Raw genomic sequence first — 17,145 nt, 5'->3', positions numbered from 1 at the left:
ACGTCACCTTTAACATTCATTTTTTCACACTTTAGTATGTGTTGTACCTGTTGTTCAGAGTTTCCACTAAAGGCCTAGAAGGCACTAGAAGATACTGGGCTGAACTTGGTCTGATTTTCACCCTTATGACAATCTTATGTAAAGTCTTGATCATCTTGGTGGTCTTATCCAATGAGTCCATGTTAGAAGTAATTGAATCTGCTCGGAAGCACGTGGGGGCCGCTCAGATCACAAATCATAATCAACATTTACGATGAGAAATCCTGTTCTGTGGGAGAAACCCCGAGGACAAACGCCAATCAGAAAGCGAGCTGATAATGATGCACAACAGGCACAGTCTAAACTGAGACCGAAAGCCGTCCATTATTAGTCTATCAGTATTAATGCCATTTCTTTACATGCTCACTGTAAGAGACTTTATGGGATTTGAAGGGGTGTTCACAGACGAGACTCACGTTGTTTATGAAGGGAATCTGGTGTACCATCACATACTGTACTACTTCTCAAAATGGCTGGGATGCAACATTGGTTCATTATAAACCCAGTATGTGTTCTGTCATAATGCACCCATTATGGGTTTAAAAATAACCCTGCCATTTTTAGTGTTAATTTTAACCCAGCATTGGGTCAAAAAGGACGAGCCCAGCCTTAATGAATGATTCAAATTAGCACGACATGAACACAGACATACAGACTGCTGTAACAACAGCAAAGCATTATGGGTATCAGAGGTCAATGTTTCTGGTAGCTTCTGGAGCTCGGTGAAGATTTTCAGAGCATGCAGATTCTCTCACATGACTATTTTTGTAAGAATTACTGTTCATGTCATTTGAAAACTTTCACATCCTTATCAGAAATAGATCACATTCATGATGCAGTCAGTGCTACTGTAAAAACACAACAACCAAAAATTAATGCAAAGCAGAACTTTTGTTTTATGCACATTTATGCATTTCCATTGCCGGTGTTTCTACAGGCTGTGTGAAGTATTATTGGTGACTGGTTTAAGTTCATTTGCCTACATTACTACTGGAAAAACTCTCTCCTAATGTCTGGACTCCAGCTGCAGGGCTTTAGGAAAGTACACACGTGGTCCAATATACGGAAAAGTACAGCCATCTCAGAGACATCACATCCATGATAAAGCTCGAACGATTCACCTCAGAAAACTGCATTCAAGCATTCAAACTACAAGAAGAACCAGTTACCAACAATGATATTCAAGTCATTCAGGTTATTTAAACCGGGTTAGTAAAGTCTAAAGCTCTTTCTACACAAATGTTGTGGACTATCTGTGTATTGTCTATCATTAAAGACTCTGAACACAACATTCACAAGCATGACGAACACTAAGATACTGCACACGATTCATCTGTCTGTCTGTGGACCACAGCCAAAGTATGCAGCTCTGTGGTCTTCTGTGTCCTTCTGAGAAGATCTCAAAGTTACAGAGTTACAGGAAAAACTGCTAAAAGAAGTTTCACAACTTATCTGGTCTGAAAATCTGCTCTTATAGCAGAAGCTAACAGACGACATAAACAAAAAACTACACAAAACAGCACATAAACACAAATCTGAATAACCATCCAGACCTAAACAACTACATGTTCAGACAAAAATGATGGACTTTAACCACACAGCTTCAAAAACTCTCATGTATAAATAGTAACACAACATGCCAATGTCACCATGGTACAAATCCTACAGATGTCTCTGTCTCCATCGAGTCGCTCTTGTTGAAATGTTTGAAAAAAGACGGATTCGCTCTCTTCCAGTTAGGTGTTAGAAAGACGAGAGATCCATTAATATTAACTCACCAACAAGATCTTCCTTCCTTCCTTCTAAGAGCTTCAATATTTAATCAGACTTGGACACTAGCATCATCCAGTCCAGCAGGACAGAGCCGAATGGATTCGGTCGACAAGACCGGCGCTGTTCCTTCTCAATGGACGCCTTGTCCTTCCTCTGAGCTGGGCTTTTATAAGAACAGAGCCCTCAAAAGAACGCTGAATGTTTCCATACACATCTGCAGGGCTTACAGGAGCTACTGACACATTTAAAAGAGTTCCTCTCAGTCTCTATATAATCTTACATTTACCAGACATCCACTGTCCTCTGCTTTCTCAAACTCTTTCTGCTAATTGTGTTACAGTTATGTATGGCTCATAGAGACCAGAAACACTTTTATCTCTAAACACTCTAGGGCCGCAACTAACAATTACTTTCATAATCGATTAATCGGGCGATTATTTTTTAGATTAATCAACTAATCAGATAAAGACATAAATATTCACTAATAAGTTTTCACTTAAAAGTAAGGTATTAACGTGTAAAAAAGCCACACACTACTGCAGGGTTTAGCTTATGTAAGCTTTTTGATTTTGACATTTTAATAAAAAAGTTTGTGAAGCTTTTAAATAATAAAACATCTTTAAATGTCAAAACATAAACAAACAAAACACATTGAGTCTTCAGGGATGTGCTGAGGAAATTTTGCCACAGAATAATAAACACATTTTAATCTTCCAACTTCAGACCTTGATTACAATTACATTTAGTCATTTAGCAGACGCTTTTGTGCAGAGAAACTAAGAAATGAGGTAAACAATAGAAGCAAGTAGATCAACACAATAACAGCAATACATAACTAGAACTAGTCTCATCAAGTCTATCACAGCATACATAACCAAAGGTAAGTTTTTTAAATAGAAAATAGAATAGAAAAAGAGATTAAGCTCTGTATTAGTAAGTGAGGTGTTGGCGGAAGAGATTTTTAGCAGATTCTTAAAGACGGCTACAGAGTCAGCAGATCTTGTTGTGACACAGATGAGGAACAGATCCAGAGAAGGTACACAAGAGATATTTTCCCTTTGTGAGATGAAACCACAAGACATCTCTCAGTGACTGAGCGCAGAGATGACAATTAACATTATTATTAACATATATACACATGGATTGTTACAGTAATAAAAACTGGATTTCCCCCTTACTTTAAAGCAGACGTTTTTTGTGATCCCATTTGTCAAACTTTATTTAGTGTGTAATGTTGCTGTAATAGTATAAATAATAGCTGTAAACTGATAAAGTTCAAAGTTCACTGCCAGGCGATATATTTTCTTTAACAGAATTCGCCTTTCAAAGCGTACAGTGAACGGCTGGTGTGGACTACAGACTCTACTTCCTGCTTTAATGACGTCACTAGAACTTTTTGACTAAACTCCGCCCACAGGAATACGTCAGTCGCCAGCTAAGCTCAAACGACTTTGCTTAGCTAAGCTGCTGTCAAATCACAACACACTAAACAAACACACAATCAGAAACTCGATACGTATTTCTGAAGGAGGGACTTCATAGAACAAAGAAGACATCAGACTGTTTTTAGGACAATGAAGACAGCGCTATACAGATAAGTAAATTGCATGAAAAATACCACGTTTTTACACGTGAAACATGAACACATGTTATATTGTGCACTGTAAACACTATAAAAGCTTCAAAAACACAGAAAAACGGGACCTTTAAAACAAGTGCTTAGTTTGTGGTTCAAAATACTATTTTTGTGAAAACAAATACAAACTCACTTATATTAAAGTACGAAATTAAACCTTTATTAACCAGCGTTTGTTTTTGCTTCCATCATTATGGGCAATGCTGCCTTTCTTTTAAATGAGCTGGTTGCATGATGAGATGCCTGATAAACGTGAAGCTCACTTTGTATAAAGAAACAGCGCCTGACTTTAAGCGGTATGAAGCAGACGCGTGTCTGGGCTGATTGACGGTGATGTCATTGAACACAAATTTCATTATCGATTTTATCGATTAGTTGTTGCAGCCCTACAAAACTCATTTATTACAATGTGGGACCTCTTTATGTGACCAGTTCAAACACCATCAAGCACACACATGTAACTTTAAACATGTTAGACGGTCGGCTCACGTCATATTCCTGAAACCTTTTTATATGAATATTCCCATTCAATACAGGTTATAATCAATCTATTACATTTTTTGCACAATGTTGATTACCAGAACTAAAACAGACCCATTAGAGATTTATCAAATAAATAAAAGTTCATGAAACATCAACATCAAAAGTTCGTCCTTACAGAACATCAACAACAAACTGCAAGACATTTACATTAACAGTTCAAAATAAAACTCAACTGGCAATGGAAATCCACAATGTTGAAAAATAAACAATGTTTTTTTCCCCAAAAAGTCCATCTCAATCTTACCTTGTTCACTTCAACTGTAAATGTCTTCTTAATCTAACCAGATCTAATTATTTTTATACAAAAAAATGAAAGATAAATATAGATCATTTTTTGTGGTTATCAATTTGTAACAAATGCAATTCAGTTGAGCCAATTAACTTAACTAACAAATGTACAAAAACACTCGCTGCTAATAATTATGATCATAGCAATGTTATAAAACAAAACTGTGTAACTCCAGGGTTTCTGAAGGTTATATAACTTATGACTTCTTTAGATAACTGCTTTAAAAAAGCCATGTTGTACACACACACACACACACACACACACAACACATGTGTGTAGTCCATGCATCATGTTAAGAAAGTGTCCAGTGAAGCATTTGAATTGGCTTTTGTGTGTTTTGTTTCTTTCTCTCAGGCTGTGTGAGGAAAACACTCCAAACTTTTGCCTCCTTCTGAGGCCTCAACACAGTGAAAGGTCCATTTTACAGCCCACCATTAACACAGAAGACCCAAACAAACTCACTTCAGTAACAGGAAAAAAAAACCTCATCGTTCATCTGTTTCTCCTGGACTGCAGTGATATTAAATGAGCAAAAATCATCTGATATATCTCCTCATCATGACACTGGTGATGTCCGGTCCAGCAGTACAGGGTTCTGTAAATCACCCTTCTGAAGTGGGTTATCAAGTACAACATCTGATATCAGATCTGCAATCTAAAGTCAGAGACCTCAATATAAGCACCAAACAATCAGCAACAAGAGTTTTCTTAATGAGGTTTAGGAGACATCTCCATGACAAAATTCAAACTTGAATGAAATATAACTGAGATGTTCATTGAGCTTGGAAAGAAAGATATGAGAAGTACAATCTTCCTCTGGTCTGTTTTATTATAAAACAATGAGAATAATAAAAGACACAACATCCACCTGATTAATGCCACAACCAGCCTTTGACATTCAAAATTATTCAAATGAAATCTTCACATTACTGCATCTCATGTCACACAAACATTCATGAGCTCTGTTTCAGGACATCTGACCTTCAGAACATCTAGAAGATCTACAGGTTAGGAGATGATGGAGGTTTAGTTTAACCTTTCATTCGTGATCGATATATTAGACAAGCTGATATATTTCATCATCATCATCAACCAATAACCGCATCTGCTTAATGCGAATACAAGTAAATGAATCATTATTTACTTATCTATAATAATCATTTGTCCTACGAATTTTAAGGAAATATTGTAGTTCATCGGTCATTAAATGTCCTAAGCTAAACTCAACTTTAGTAAATCTCTCTTTAGTTAACTACATGACCCATACACAACTCATATTACTCGTTCCATGGAAATTAACAGGAATATATGGGAATTAACAGGAATATATGGGCATTAACAGATATATGGGAATTAACGGAAATATATAGGAATTAATAGGAATATATGAGAATAAAGGATATACATGGGAATTAACAGGAATGTATGAGAATTGTCGTAAATATATGGCAATTTATGGAAATATATGGGAATAAACAGGAATATATGGGAATTAACTGGGATAAATGATCATTAACAAAGATACGGGAATTAACGGAAATATATGGGAATTATCAGGAATATATGAGAATTAACTGGAATATATGAAAATTGACAGAAATATTGGAATTAACGGGAATATATGGGAATTAACGGGAATATATGGGAATTAACGAGAACTTAAATGTGTTTTTTTTTTATCTTGCCGCATAATTTTGCTTAATACAACAAGATTTAATGCAATTTCAGTTGAATTTGTACTCTGCACGTTCTTCAGTCACCTCACCATACTCACTTTATACCAAAATCTATTGAGTTGCATTGAAGCAGAAGCCCAACAGAAACTGACCTGAGATCAGTGAGTGGTCTAACAGTCAAAACAAAAAACACTGGACATTATAAAGACCCGCATATAGTGAATGTCTTTTTTGAACTTAATGAAATCTTTCACTTTGGCTGCTATCCAGGATGATTTATAATATATGGTTTATTCTTCTCAGTTTATCATTAAACATTAAAGTCATGAAGCTGTTGTGCGTTCAACATCACAAAGAAAGTACAACAGGCTTTATTCCCTCATAAACAGAACCAACACATAATCAACATTACTATCATCAAACACACCAAAACACAAAACTGTGCTACAGTTATTATTTGACAAAACTATTTCACACAAACTTAATACATGTTAGAAGTGTTTCTTGAACGAGCTGAAAATGTTTCACACTGGATCTTCATAAAAACTGGGTCATCGGTGAGATTGAACCGTGAGCCGTCGCTGTGTGCTCAACAGTTGCATAAGACAGCTTTTAGCTTTTCCAGGTCAGACACTCGACCGGCTCAAACTCAGTAATGTAAAACTCCAACATGTCACCAAAAATATCCCAAAAAATTCCTACATGAGGGGCTGAACGGAATTTATGACATCATGAGCTTCGGAAGAACTTCTCAAAACTGGAAGAACAAGTTAGGAAGCCAAACCAGGCCATTAAAGATAAGAGTCAGATAACACACACACACAAACACAGTGTCCATCAAATATATCCTGATCAAATCCAGAAAACATAAAGAAAAACTACACTGCCTTTAGGGATCAGCTGGGAAAGACGTAAACAACATCAGAGCTCTGTCAGGACATAAAGAAGCTGCACAGACATCAGCAAAGCCTGTAACCTTCATGTGAAAGAACCTGTTTGCCTTGACATGGGAGACGTGCCACCATTTTGAGTTCCTCTGGCCTGCGTCTGTCGCATTCAGTGTCTGTCTCTGTGTGTGTCTGTGTGTGTGTGTAGCGCTGTCTTTGTCAGCAGGATTTCACACACTGGTCAGAGTGATTGCAGAAGAACACACACACACACACACACACACACACACACACACACACACACACACACACACACACACACACACACACACATTTCTCTGTAGAGCTGTGGAGAAACAAACAGCCTTTCACAGTTTCCTGACATTAGGAGAATAAAGCTCGCTGAATCACACATTTCTATTAAACTGCAGCAGAAGATTCCCACATCTGACACAACACACAGGTGCATGATGGGAACACGACAAAGTTCATTTAAGTTCCTGCACCTTCATAAAGCATCAGCACCTTCATGCATGAGTTTACAACATGATCCATCTGTAGACCAAAGCAAACATGCAGAAGTGAAAGCTCCAGAGAAGTGAGATCTTCAGTGGATCTTCTGAAGGTCACAGGAGAACATCAACATCAATAACAGAGACGCAGCATTAACATTCTGAACTCATCCTGACCCGAAGCGCATTTACAACATCTACACAACAACAACAACAACAACAACAGTCAGACGCTACAGTAATAACTTAAAGAGAGAGGGAGAGAGAGAGGCGCGTGCGTTTGTCTCACTGTGTCTCCAGGTCCAGGCGGTGAAGAAACTCAACCTTTGTTCTTCAGGCTCCATTGAGACTCCATTTTCCCCGCGTGTCATTGTGAACCTGCGGCGACAAACACCCGGAACCCGCGAGCGACGCCCGCCGCCGTTACACTCGAACGTTATTTCCCCCCGTCGTCCACACATACTAACACTGTAACGTCACAGGACGTAATGAGCGCGCCCGGACGCGTCGCGTCTCTAAATGGACGCGGAGCTCCGAATCCGCGCAATGGCTTCCAGCTCGGCGAAGCGCTCGCGTCGGACCGGCCGACCCGTGCGTGCGCTTCCCGACATTCCCCGCGGAAAAAAACAGAAGCTCCAGCGACGCGACGCCTATAGCGCTTAAGGTGGCGGTTCGGTGTCTGATCCTCTCGGCTCCTCAAACGATCGAGCTCGCGAACGCGGGGCAAACGCGCTCTTCCAGGTCATTCCCGAAGATCGCGTTACCGTGGATCATGAAGATTGCGTGTGGATACTCACGTCTGGATCTGGCTCTTCTACAGCGGCAGCAGCAGCAGCACCACCGGCGGGATGATCGCCATCTTCTCTCGTTGTTCCTGAGCGCAGCAGCTGCAGATGACCTGAGCTCCGGGTGTCTCTGAATAATGAGGAGCCTCACACACAAGGAAGACAATCTGCTGAACAGCCAACACAAAGAAGTTTTGGAGTCTATCAAGCACCAGAGGGTGCACAAGAGTTTGCGATGAGACACTGAGACTGAGACAGGAAGGTCCAGTGTGTCTCTCATGTCTCCAATCCTAACTGAGCTCCCACACAACATGGACACTCGGACATCTTATCATCCATACACAAACTCGGCTTATACAGAGCACGCTATATAGCACAGTCACGTGATAGATGGATGGATACTATAGACACCATAGATCGTTGGATCCATAGACACCATAGATAGATAGATAGATAGATAGATAGATAGATAGATAGATAGATAGATAGATAGATAGATAGATAGATAGATAGATTATTTAATAGGCTAATGTAAATACATGCATATCTTATTAAATGGTACTACATCTATAAGATAGATAGATACCATAAATGGATACCATAGATAGATACTATAGATAGATAATTAGGTGATACATGCCTATGTTATTACATAGTACTATACTATATATAGATACTATAGATGAAAAGATAGACAATTAAGCTGCATATGTTATTAAATGGTACTATACTATAGATAGATACTATAGATACCATACATACTATGGATATATACTGTAGCTAGATAGATAGATAATAATTAGATTATTAGATGTACATGTTATTAAATGGTCCAATTGTCTCATTATATATTTTTTATTTTCACCCACATTTACATAAGAACCATAAACACTGCACTGTTAAATATTTTCAGTGAAATGTTGAAGAACATCTATATCAGTTCTGATTGTTGAATGTAAAGCAGGTTTGAGGTTCACTGCAGAGATGTGATGGACCAAAGAGAGGCTTGGATGACATCATCAGTGCAGCAGAATGGACGAATGCTTCTGACAAGGACACAGAGAGACTCTCCTGAGGTCTGAGACAGATGAGCTCCTCTTATAAATACAGAGAGGAGAAGGTCTCCGTTAAGAGTGACGTATGATGCAACCCAGTATCACGAAATTGCGTGACTATTTCACGCATGGACCAGCGTGACAATGTCACGCTTTGCCGCGTTTGAGCGTGAGCATGTCACGCTTTCTGTTTGTGTCACTGTCACGTATTGGTTACTCAACTTTTTTGTCCTAATTTCTTACCATTGTCGCTTCGGTTTAGGGTTAGATTTACATAAAATGACACCCTTACCTAAACAAACTCTAACCCCAACGTCAGGTGACAATTGGTTAAAGTTTAGAAAATATAAAAGAATAAGTACACTGTAAAAAATAAATTGTTGGCTCAATGAATTATTTTTTAGTAACTAGTTCCACAGAAATTTTACGTTCACTCAATTTCTGTCACCAAAGTGTTACCTGGATTGATGTTTTTTAGTTGGCCCAAATTTGGCTCAAATATAAAAAAGTATGTTGGCTCAATTAGCTTTATAGTTCATTCAACTTAAATGTTTTAATCAGTTGAATCTTTAAAAACTTACAGCAAATACTCTGTCAATTAAAATTTAAGTATTCACTCAATGTTTTATGTGTTACTTCAATTAATATTTATTATTTGGGATTTTTTTAATAACATTTTTTAATTATTTATCAAATAATTTACGCTGGTGTTGTAAACAAAATAATTAACTTCAGTCACATAAAAACAAAAGCTTTTTATTCACTTATTCACTTATCATACAGACTGAACATACAGAATTAAGTCTTCTTTAAATAGAGGGCATAAAACAGTCCAAAAAGCCTCCAAAGTCAGTCAGAACATCACCAGGGCCATTTAGGAGACTTTCCTCAGCCAGTCCAAGCGGAGACTGTCTCGCTATGTCTCGGGTCTGCCTCTCACATCATCTCCGCTCTGGTTTGATAAACAGAGGAATATAAACACACACACACATACATAAATAACATGTTTAATATAATAAAGTTTGACGGTGAAAGACTTTATTCCCTAAATAACGTTAATGTTAGGCCAAATTTCCCTCAGACATCACACATTAAACACTATTGGGCGGTTTTCTCGGACAGGGCTTTTCACTGACTAAAATAACTTACTGACATCTCTTAACATATGAGTGCTATTGTTTTATCTCAAAATGCACGCCAGTATTGTATTATATAAGGTTTGTTTGTAAAAATGTCCCAATTATAATACAGACTGAGTTCTAAACTCTGTCCGGTAAACCAACCCTATAACGTTATCAAGGCTTTTTATCTTAACTAAAATAGCTCCACTTTACTTCGGTCACATAACATAACACACTTCTAATATATCTTTACAAAAATATAATTACAAAAACGTCGAGTATTTGCGTCTTTGCCAATTAATATATTCTAAAATTAACATTTAATTACAAACACTTACCTGACGTGAACTTGAGGAAACGGCTGACTTGTGTCCTTCCTTGTGTGAATCAGTAAGTGATTCCAGCTGTTGCGTGCGGATTGATCTCAGATGAAATGACCTGTGATCCAGATCCTTCCGAGTTAAAACATTTTAAATTCAAAATACACAGACGCACGCGCATACATACATACATACATGTACACGCGCGAGCACGCGCGCGCGCACACACGCACGCACACGGGTAGACACACGGGTATATTTAGAAGTTTTAAGATTGTTATGATATTGGGACTATTTCTCCACTCGCACCTTCAGCTCTGAAGTTCAAATTCGCAGGCAGTACGCAGCCCAGTTATAACAAATGTGAAAGATATGAAATATCATTCAACAGCGATATCATTTAAGTGCAATCCTAAAATATGATTTAAAACATACCGGTAAACCTTTTATTATTAAGTATAAGAAATTAAAATGAATTAAATCGCATGTTTAAACGCCACAGAGATATCAGAGCCAGCAGTCGATTTCTGATGGGCTTGCCGAGGCGAGGCTGCGCTGGGCGGGGTGTGAGCGCTTAAGTGTCTGTGATTTTCTGGAGCTCATCTGGAGCTGTTCTCCGTCCGAAAGTGTCAGAGCACATTTTTAAATAGACTATCTATATTAACCGACCGCATATTTAAACTTAAAGCACATACATTCACGCCTGAACAACTCTTAAAATTACATTTTGTTACCAAATAACAGTAATATTATGAGCATTTTGTTGTCAGGAAACATAGCTGTCATAAGTCCACATATTGACCAGATTTGTCTTAATTAGTTCAGTCAACATAGCCATTCTGAATGTTGACTGAATTTGGAAATAACCATTCACTTAATGTTTTAAACACAGATTTATCTAGACTTAAAATAATATGTCTACTCAACTAAGCCCAAACAAGAAAATTGGTTCAACTTATATATTTTTGCCCTTCCAACATTTCATTAATTGGATTTTTTACAGTGTATTGTATCTTTTTTTTTTATAAACCAATACTTAAAGTGACAAATACTTAAAGTGACATATAACACAAGCACCAAATCTAACCCTAAACCGAAGCGACAATGGTTTGAAAATAGGAAAAAAAAGTTGAGTAACCAATACGTGACAGTGACACAAACAGCAAAGCGTGACATGCTCACGCTCAAACGCGGCAAAGCGTGACATTGTCACGCTGGTCCATGCGTGAAATAGTCACGCATTTTCGTGATATAGGGTTGCATGATGAGACCGTGATTCACATTCATTTACAGAATGAAAGACTGGAGGATTTTCTTCCATTCAGGTCTTTATCCATGACCACTTGACATGGTGGTTAATTAGATTTTTAACCGCTCTTAACCATCTAGTCATTAATCATAACTTAACGAGTCTGAATAACACAGAACACCAATAAACCTCGACAGCATCGTAAATCACCGACCCAAATCACTTGAATCGTGTCACTTGCCAAAAAAGAACAAACATCGAATGTTAAACATAATAGCTGACTAATGTGGGTTAATCTCTGTCTACTAGTCTCTATTAAAGGGGTTTAAATCCTCTACCACAGGGGTTCTCAAACTTTTTTGGCATGCGCCTTTCATAGCCCCCCCCCCCAAAGAAAATTTATGACAGAAACATGGCAAAACTTAAAATTTGAATTAAACAAAACCTATTAAATTATACAATTTAGTGTTGTTGTTGGTTAGTAGCCTTATTTTTCCAATGTTTTAAGATTTTATGATAAATAAATGTGTTTTATAAAATGTAATTAAAACTAGGGCCCCCCGGCACCATCTCAGGGCCCCCAAGTTTGAGAACCACTGCTCTACCATACTAGGTAAAGTCAAGATAAAATGAAAACTTGGTTTTATTGCACACAATATTCAAAATCAAAACACCTTTCTATTTCAGCTGACGTCTGTGGATTTTAAGGAATAATAATTTACCCATCCGTCATCATTTACTGTGACACTCACATCTGCCAGATGCTTTCATCTGAATAAACTTCTACACTGCATTTCACCTAAATATTTGATCAGTGCATTGATGTTGTGGTGTTGCAGTTGAACTACAGTAGGTGTGAAACTCAACACTTATTTGTTTAGTGTTAATGATGATGGCTGTCCATTATGAGCCTTTATAGAGACACAAAAGCCAGCAGCTGTGAAAGAGACGTTTATTTGGGACGAGCCGGTGGAGGTCCATTCAGAAAAGACCAGAGAATAAATGAAAGACAAATAAAAAAAGGAAATGTTTGTTTCTTCCATGAGCTTTAAATCTTTATCATCTGCTTTACTTCACAATCTCATGTTTCAAGTAAATATTTAGACACAAAGACAAGAGTAATAGACAGTAACCTTGTTGAAGTGATGATAAGTTACCTCACCTCATTAAATGTGTTTGATGTTTTATACTGTGACGTAGTGCTGGATTGTTTTAGTGTTCCAGTTAAAGACAAACTTTCACCCATCAACCCAACGCAAACATCTACTCATCACATAAATACACATCTCAGACAGATTAACCTCAGGTCCACACTGAACTTTATTCAACACAATAATCACTTAAACTGGCGTGTTAACAATTCACACATTTCATTCCTAAATTATTTTCTATTATTTGATATTTTGTTTTATTTTGATAAACATGAGATTGTTGAAGCAAAGTGAACTTTTGAACATCACATGTAGATAGATTACACAGATTGTTTTCCACTGATGATGTAAAAAATCTGCAGATTCCATCTGGACTGAAGACAACTTTAAATATGAGGAGATTTTCAGTGACTGTTTTCTGCCGATCTTAAAGGGGACATATGATGAAAATCTGACTTTTGTCCATGTTTAAGTGCTATAATTGGTTCCCCAGTGCTTCTATCAACCTACAAAATGTGAAAAAAATCAACCCAGTAACTAAGTTTTGATAAACCATTCTCTGCAAGCATGTGAAAAAAGCTCATTGAAATTGATCTCCCGTTATTATATCACATGTATTACAATAATACCACCCCTTAATCTGCACCATCAAACCACTGCACTCTTATTTAGTGCAGAGAGAAAATAATTGAAAGTACAACTGAATTTCAATTTCAACAAACTACCATCATGGTCCACTTGTGATCCGATCGATGAAAACACATCTTAATACCAAGTGTAAACAGCCCCTTAGATGTCTTTTCATCGATCGGATCACAAGTGGACGAGAGAGACACATCACGTTTACACCTGGTATTTAAATCCGTCTCTTTTGTCCACTTTCGACCACTTCTGTCCTGAATACTGTGAGGGGGTGGTCTGTGAGACGGTGGGCGAGTCTCTCTGCTGTCATTTAAACGCGAGCGGGAGTAATTATGAGTTTATATGGACGCAAACTAATATTATGTCGGAGTCCACTGCTTGTTTAGCAAGTATACATGCTGCACAGTGTTTTGTATGTTTATATGTCAGAGCTTTCTATGATATTTCAGTTCAATTGATGAAGTAAGATTGCGCAACTTTCACACACTCGCAAAATGAAAATACGGAGATCAGCCGCTTTGGTTTTATCAATGAAAGACTAAAAATAGCGCTGTTCACCGTGTGTTCGCGCCAGAAGTCAGCAAAGACGTAAAACATTGTGTTCAGTACCTCAGATTAGATAAATGGGCGGAGAGAAGGCGGTCGCGTGTGGCTGTTCAAACACATTCAACCACATGTGCGTTTACACTACAAAAGCAATCCAATCGTAAGGGGTTTCGACTACCTCTGAATGTGGTCGAAAGTGCCAAAACGTTTTGAACACTGTTTACACCTGGCATTAAAGTTGTCCACTTGTGATCCGATCGATGAAAACGCATGTTAATGCCAAAACAGCCAATGTGTTATTATTGAAACAACACATTGCTTTTAACACATCTTCTGTTTTTAACACAAAATCAACACAAAAAATGTGTTAAAAGCATAACACAAAAAAAAAGTGTAAAAAATGAACACATCCTTTCTTAGAGTGTACAAAGTGTCAATTGTAACATGTTATAATAAATGATCTGTGTGCTATTATGAGCTAAAACTGCACATACTGTATGCACTCTGGGAACACCAAAGATTTATTTAACATCTCAAAAAAGTCTTGTGAAATGTCTCCTTTAAATGCTTTCCTCTATACATAGACAGAAAAGGTTCTTCTATGTCATCGTGAAGCTTCTTTTTTTTAAGAGTGTACATGATGAGTTATGAATCTGATCTGGAATCAGGGTGGGCAGGTTAGTCCCACCCAGAGCGTGGTGCACGCTGCCTCGACATATGGCTGACACTCGAAATCTGATTAATTTGGGAGGACCAGGACAGACTGCAGCAGGAAAACCCATCCGCTCGGGCCGAACGCTGCCAGGTTCTCCTCCAGAGCAGCTAAAAACAGATAAACAGACGTCAAACACTCAGATGGACCTGCTGAGCAGGGGTCTGCGGGTCTCGGGGTGGTACCGGGTTTTAAGATGAAAAAAACCTGGATCCAAAAATATTCACATCGCTTCCGTCACGGGTCATGTGTAAAACACACAGAGATGAGTACAGACCTGAAATCTCATTTAATAAGATGACACATTCTGACACGTAATAAAATACAACATCTGTAAAGTTCTGACAGTCAAATGATGTTTATGTGCTTCTGAAATTCAAACTCAATTCAAAAGCTCTTATTGTGCAGATTCTCCTTCATTCGTCTTTCACAGAAGAAAGAAAGTCACATATGCTCTAAAAATGCTGCATGGATTATTTTCTACCCAGCGTTGGGTCAAAAGGGATGAACCCAACCCAATGGGTTGTAATGTAAAGAGTACCTATTTCATTGGTAAAAAACAATGTTATTTTGGGTATTTGGTATAAAACAATGTGTTCGCGTGGTTTATGGTTAAAAAAGGCACATTTTCTTCCACATACCATACATTTTTTTGCTCCAGATTTCACTCTCTTCCTGAAACGCAGTGATTTGAAAAACTCTTTCCCTGATTGGTCAGCTAATCTGTACATTGCGATTGGCCTAAATACCTCTGATGTTAGCAGGAAATGTGAAGCTCCTTACCATGTTTGAAAGATTCAGTTTTCTAACAGGAGTTAACTTACAGGCTGTAAGTCAGAGGCAGGAGGAATTATGATAATGTCGGTCTTGTCTACATCACCAATCACAGGAAGTAAACTGTTGCCTACAATCCGTGTGTTTGTTGTAGTCCAAGAAAAGAGATTTACATTGGAGACTCATGACTCTCATCATCGTTTATTTTGGGTTTGTACCTTTTGCTTAATGTTAACATGAACTAATACACACTTACACACCAAAGGAAATGTAAAATCATGAACTGGACAATAAGTGCTCTTTAAACTATGCTGGGTTGTTTCAAACCATAATGCTATCGGGTCAAAATCTTTAATTTAACCCAACCATTCATCACTGACCCAATATGCCAAGATGAAAATAACCCAGCATGTTTTAGACTGTAGGTACAAATTGTAGCATTTTATGCAGCTATATTTGCAGTAACTTATGTTATTTATTGATAACAGTTTGTTCAAAGATAAATAAACAATAAACATTAACAAGTCTTTATCTTTATAATAGACTCATGCAAAGCATTCTGGGAAACAGAAATCCTCATCAACCTTTTCTGTTTTTTTAGTTCCCAGACTGCTTTGCACGAGGCTGTTATTTTATAATTTTATTCTGATAAAGACTTGTTAATGTTTAATATTCATTTAACTTTAAACAAACCACAGAAATATTTAACAGTGTACTTTAAAGCACCATGTTGTTTCTCAGTGCTTTGTGCTCTTTAAGTGATTATTGATTATAAAATCATGTGTGGTTGTACTACAAGATTTGTCCGTTTACAGAAAACATTAAGTATAAACTCTATTGATCATAATGTGAGAAATAATATATAATACATCATATAAGACATCTTACTGCTATGTTTGTGTATGTTAGTGTAACATCATAGTGATGATTTCTGGAACATTACCTCACAATGCTGCATGTTAACACATCAACCTGTTGCAGCTGATCTGAGGTCTGTGAGATTTCATCCATACTGAAGAAGAAAGTGCTGAATCAACAACACAGAGAGATCATCAATCACAATCTCTTCAGCTCACAAAGCAGAGGAACCAAACATTGGAAAAACAGTTCCCTAAATGTCTCTCTGTCCGTGTTTATGGTTCCACAAAGAACCTGTAACACTGCACAAAGGCTCTCAGAGACTATAAAGGTCAGATAAACCATTCTTTAAAGAAGTACTTTTATCTATTCCAACTAAAAAAATAAAGAAAAATAAAGTTTGTATAGCCTCATAGCACATGAAAACATTTGATTGTGATTATAAAGTTATGATGCTGATTTAAAGAACGATCTGTAAGAACCATATCAAGATTCTCATATAGACAAAAATTACACCAAACCTAAGATCTACTGATCTACACATCTAAGATTTTATGAATAACCATCAAACATGTTT

At 37.5% G+C, this 17,145-nt stretch overlaps 1 protein-coding gene across 4 annotated transcripts in view; it reads right to left on the bottom strand.

Annotated features, from left to right (window-relative positions):
* znf462 (zinc finger protein 462) overlaps positions 1-9,306 on the bottom strand; it is a 37,427-nt gene extending 28,121 nt beyond the window's left edge. For 2 of the 4 annotated variants that reach the window (XM_065243597.2, XM_065243596.2), the window contains exon 1: positions 8,153-9,306. The gene's annotated coding sequence lies outside the window, so the exon portion shown is untranslated. Of the gene's footprint in view, positions 1-7,644; positions 8,128-8,152 lie in introns of those variants that run through there. The other 2 variants (XM_065243594.2, XM_065243595.2) reach the window with 2 other exon arrangements.
* Between the last annotated feature and the right edge of the window lie 7,839 nt (positions 9,307-17,145).

The sequence above is a fragment of the Paramisgurnus dabryanus genome, chromosome 18 (genome assembly GCF_030506205.2).
Source record: "Paramisgurnus dabryanus chromosome 18, PD_genome_1.1, whole genome shotgun sequence".
Taxonomy (NCBI): domain Eukaryota; kingdom Metazoa; phylum Chordata; class Actinopteri; order Cypriniformes; family Cobitidae; genus Paramisgurnus; species Paramisgurnus dabryanus.
This window is presented reverse-complemented; position numbering and strand designations above follow the sequence as displayed.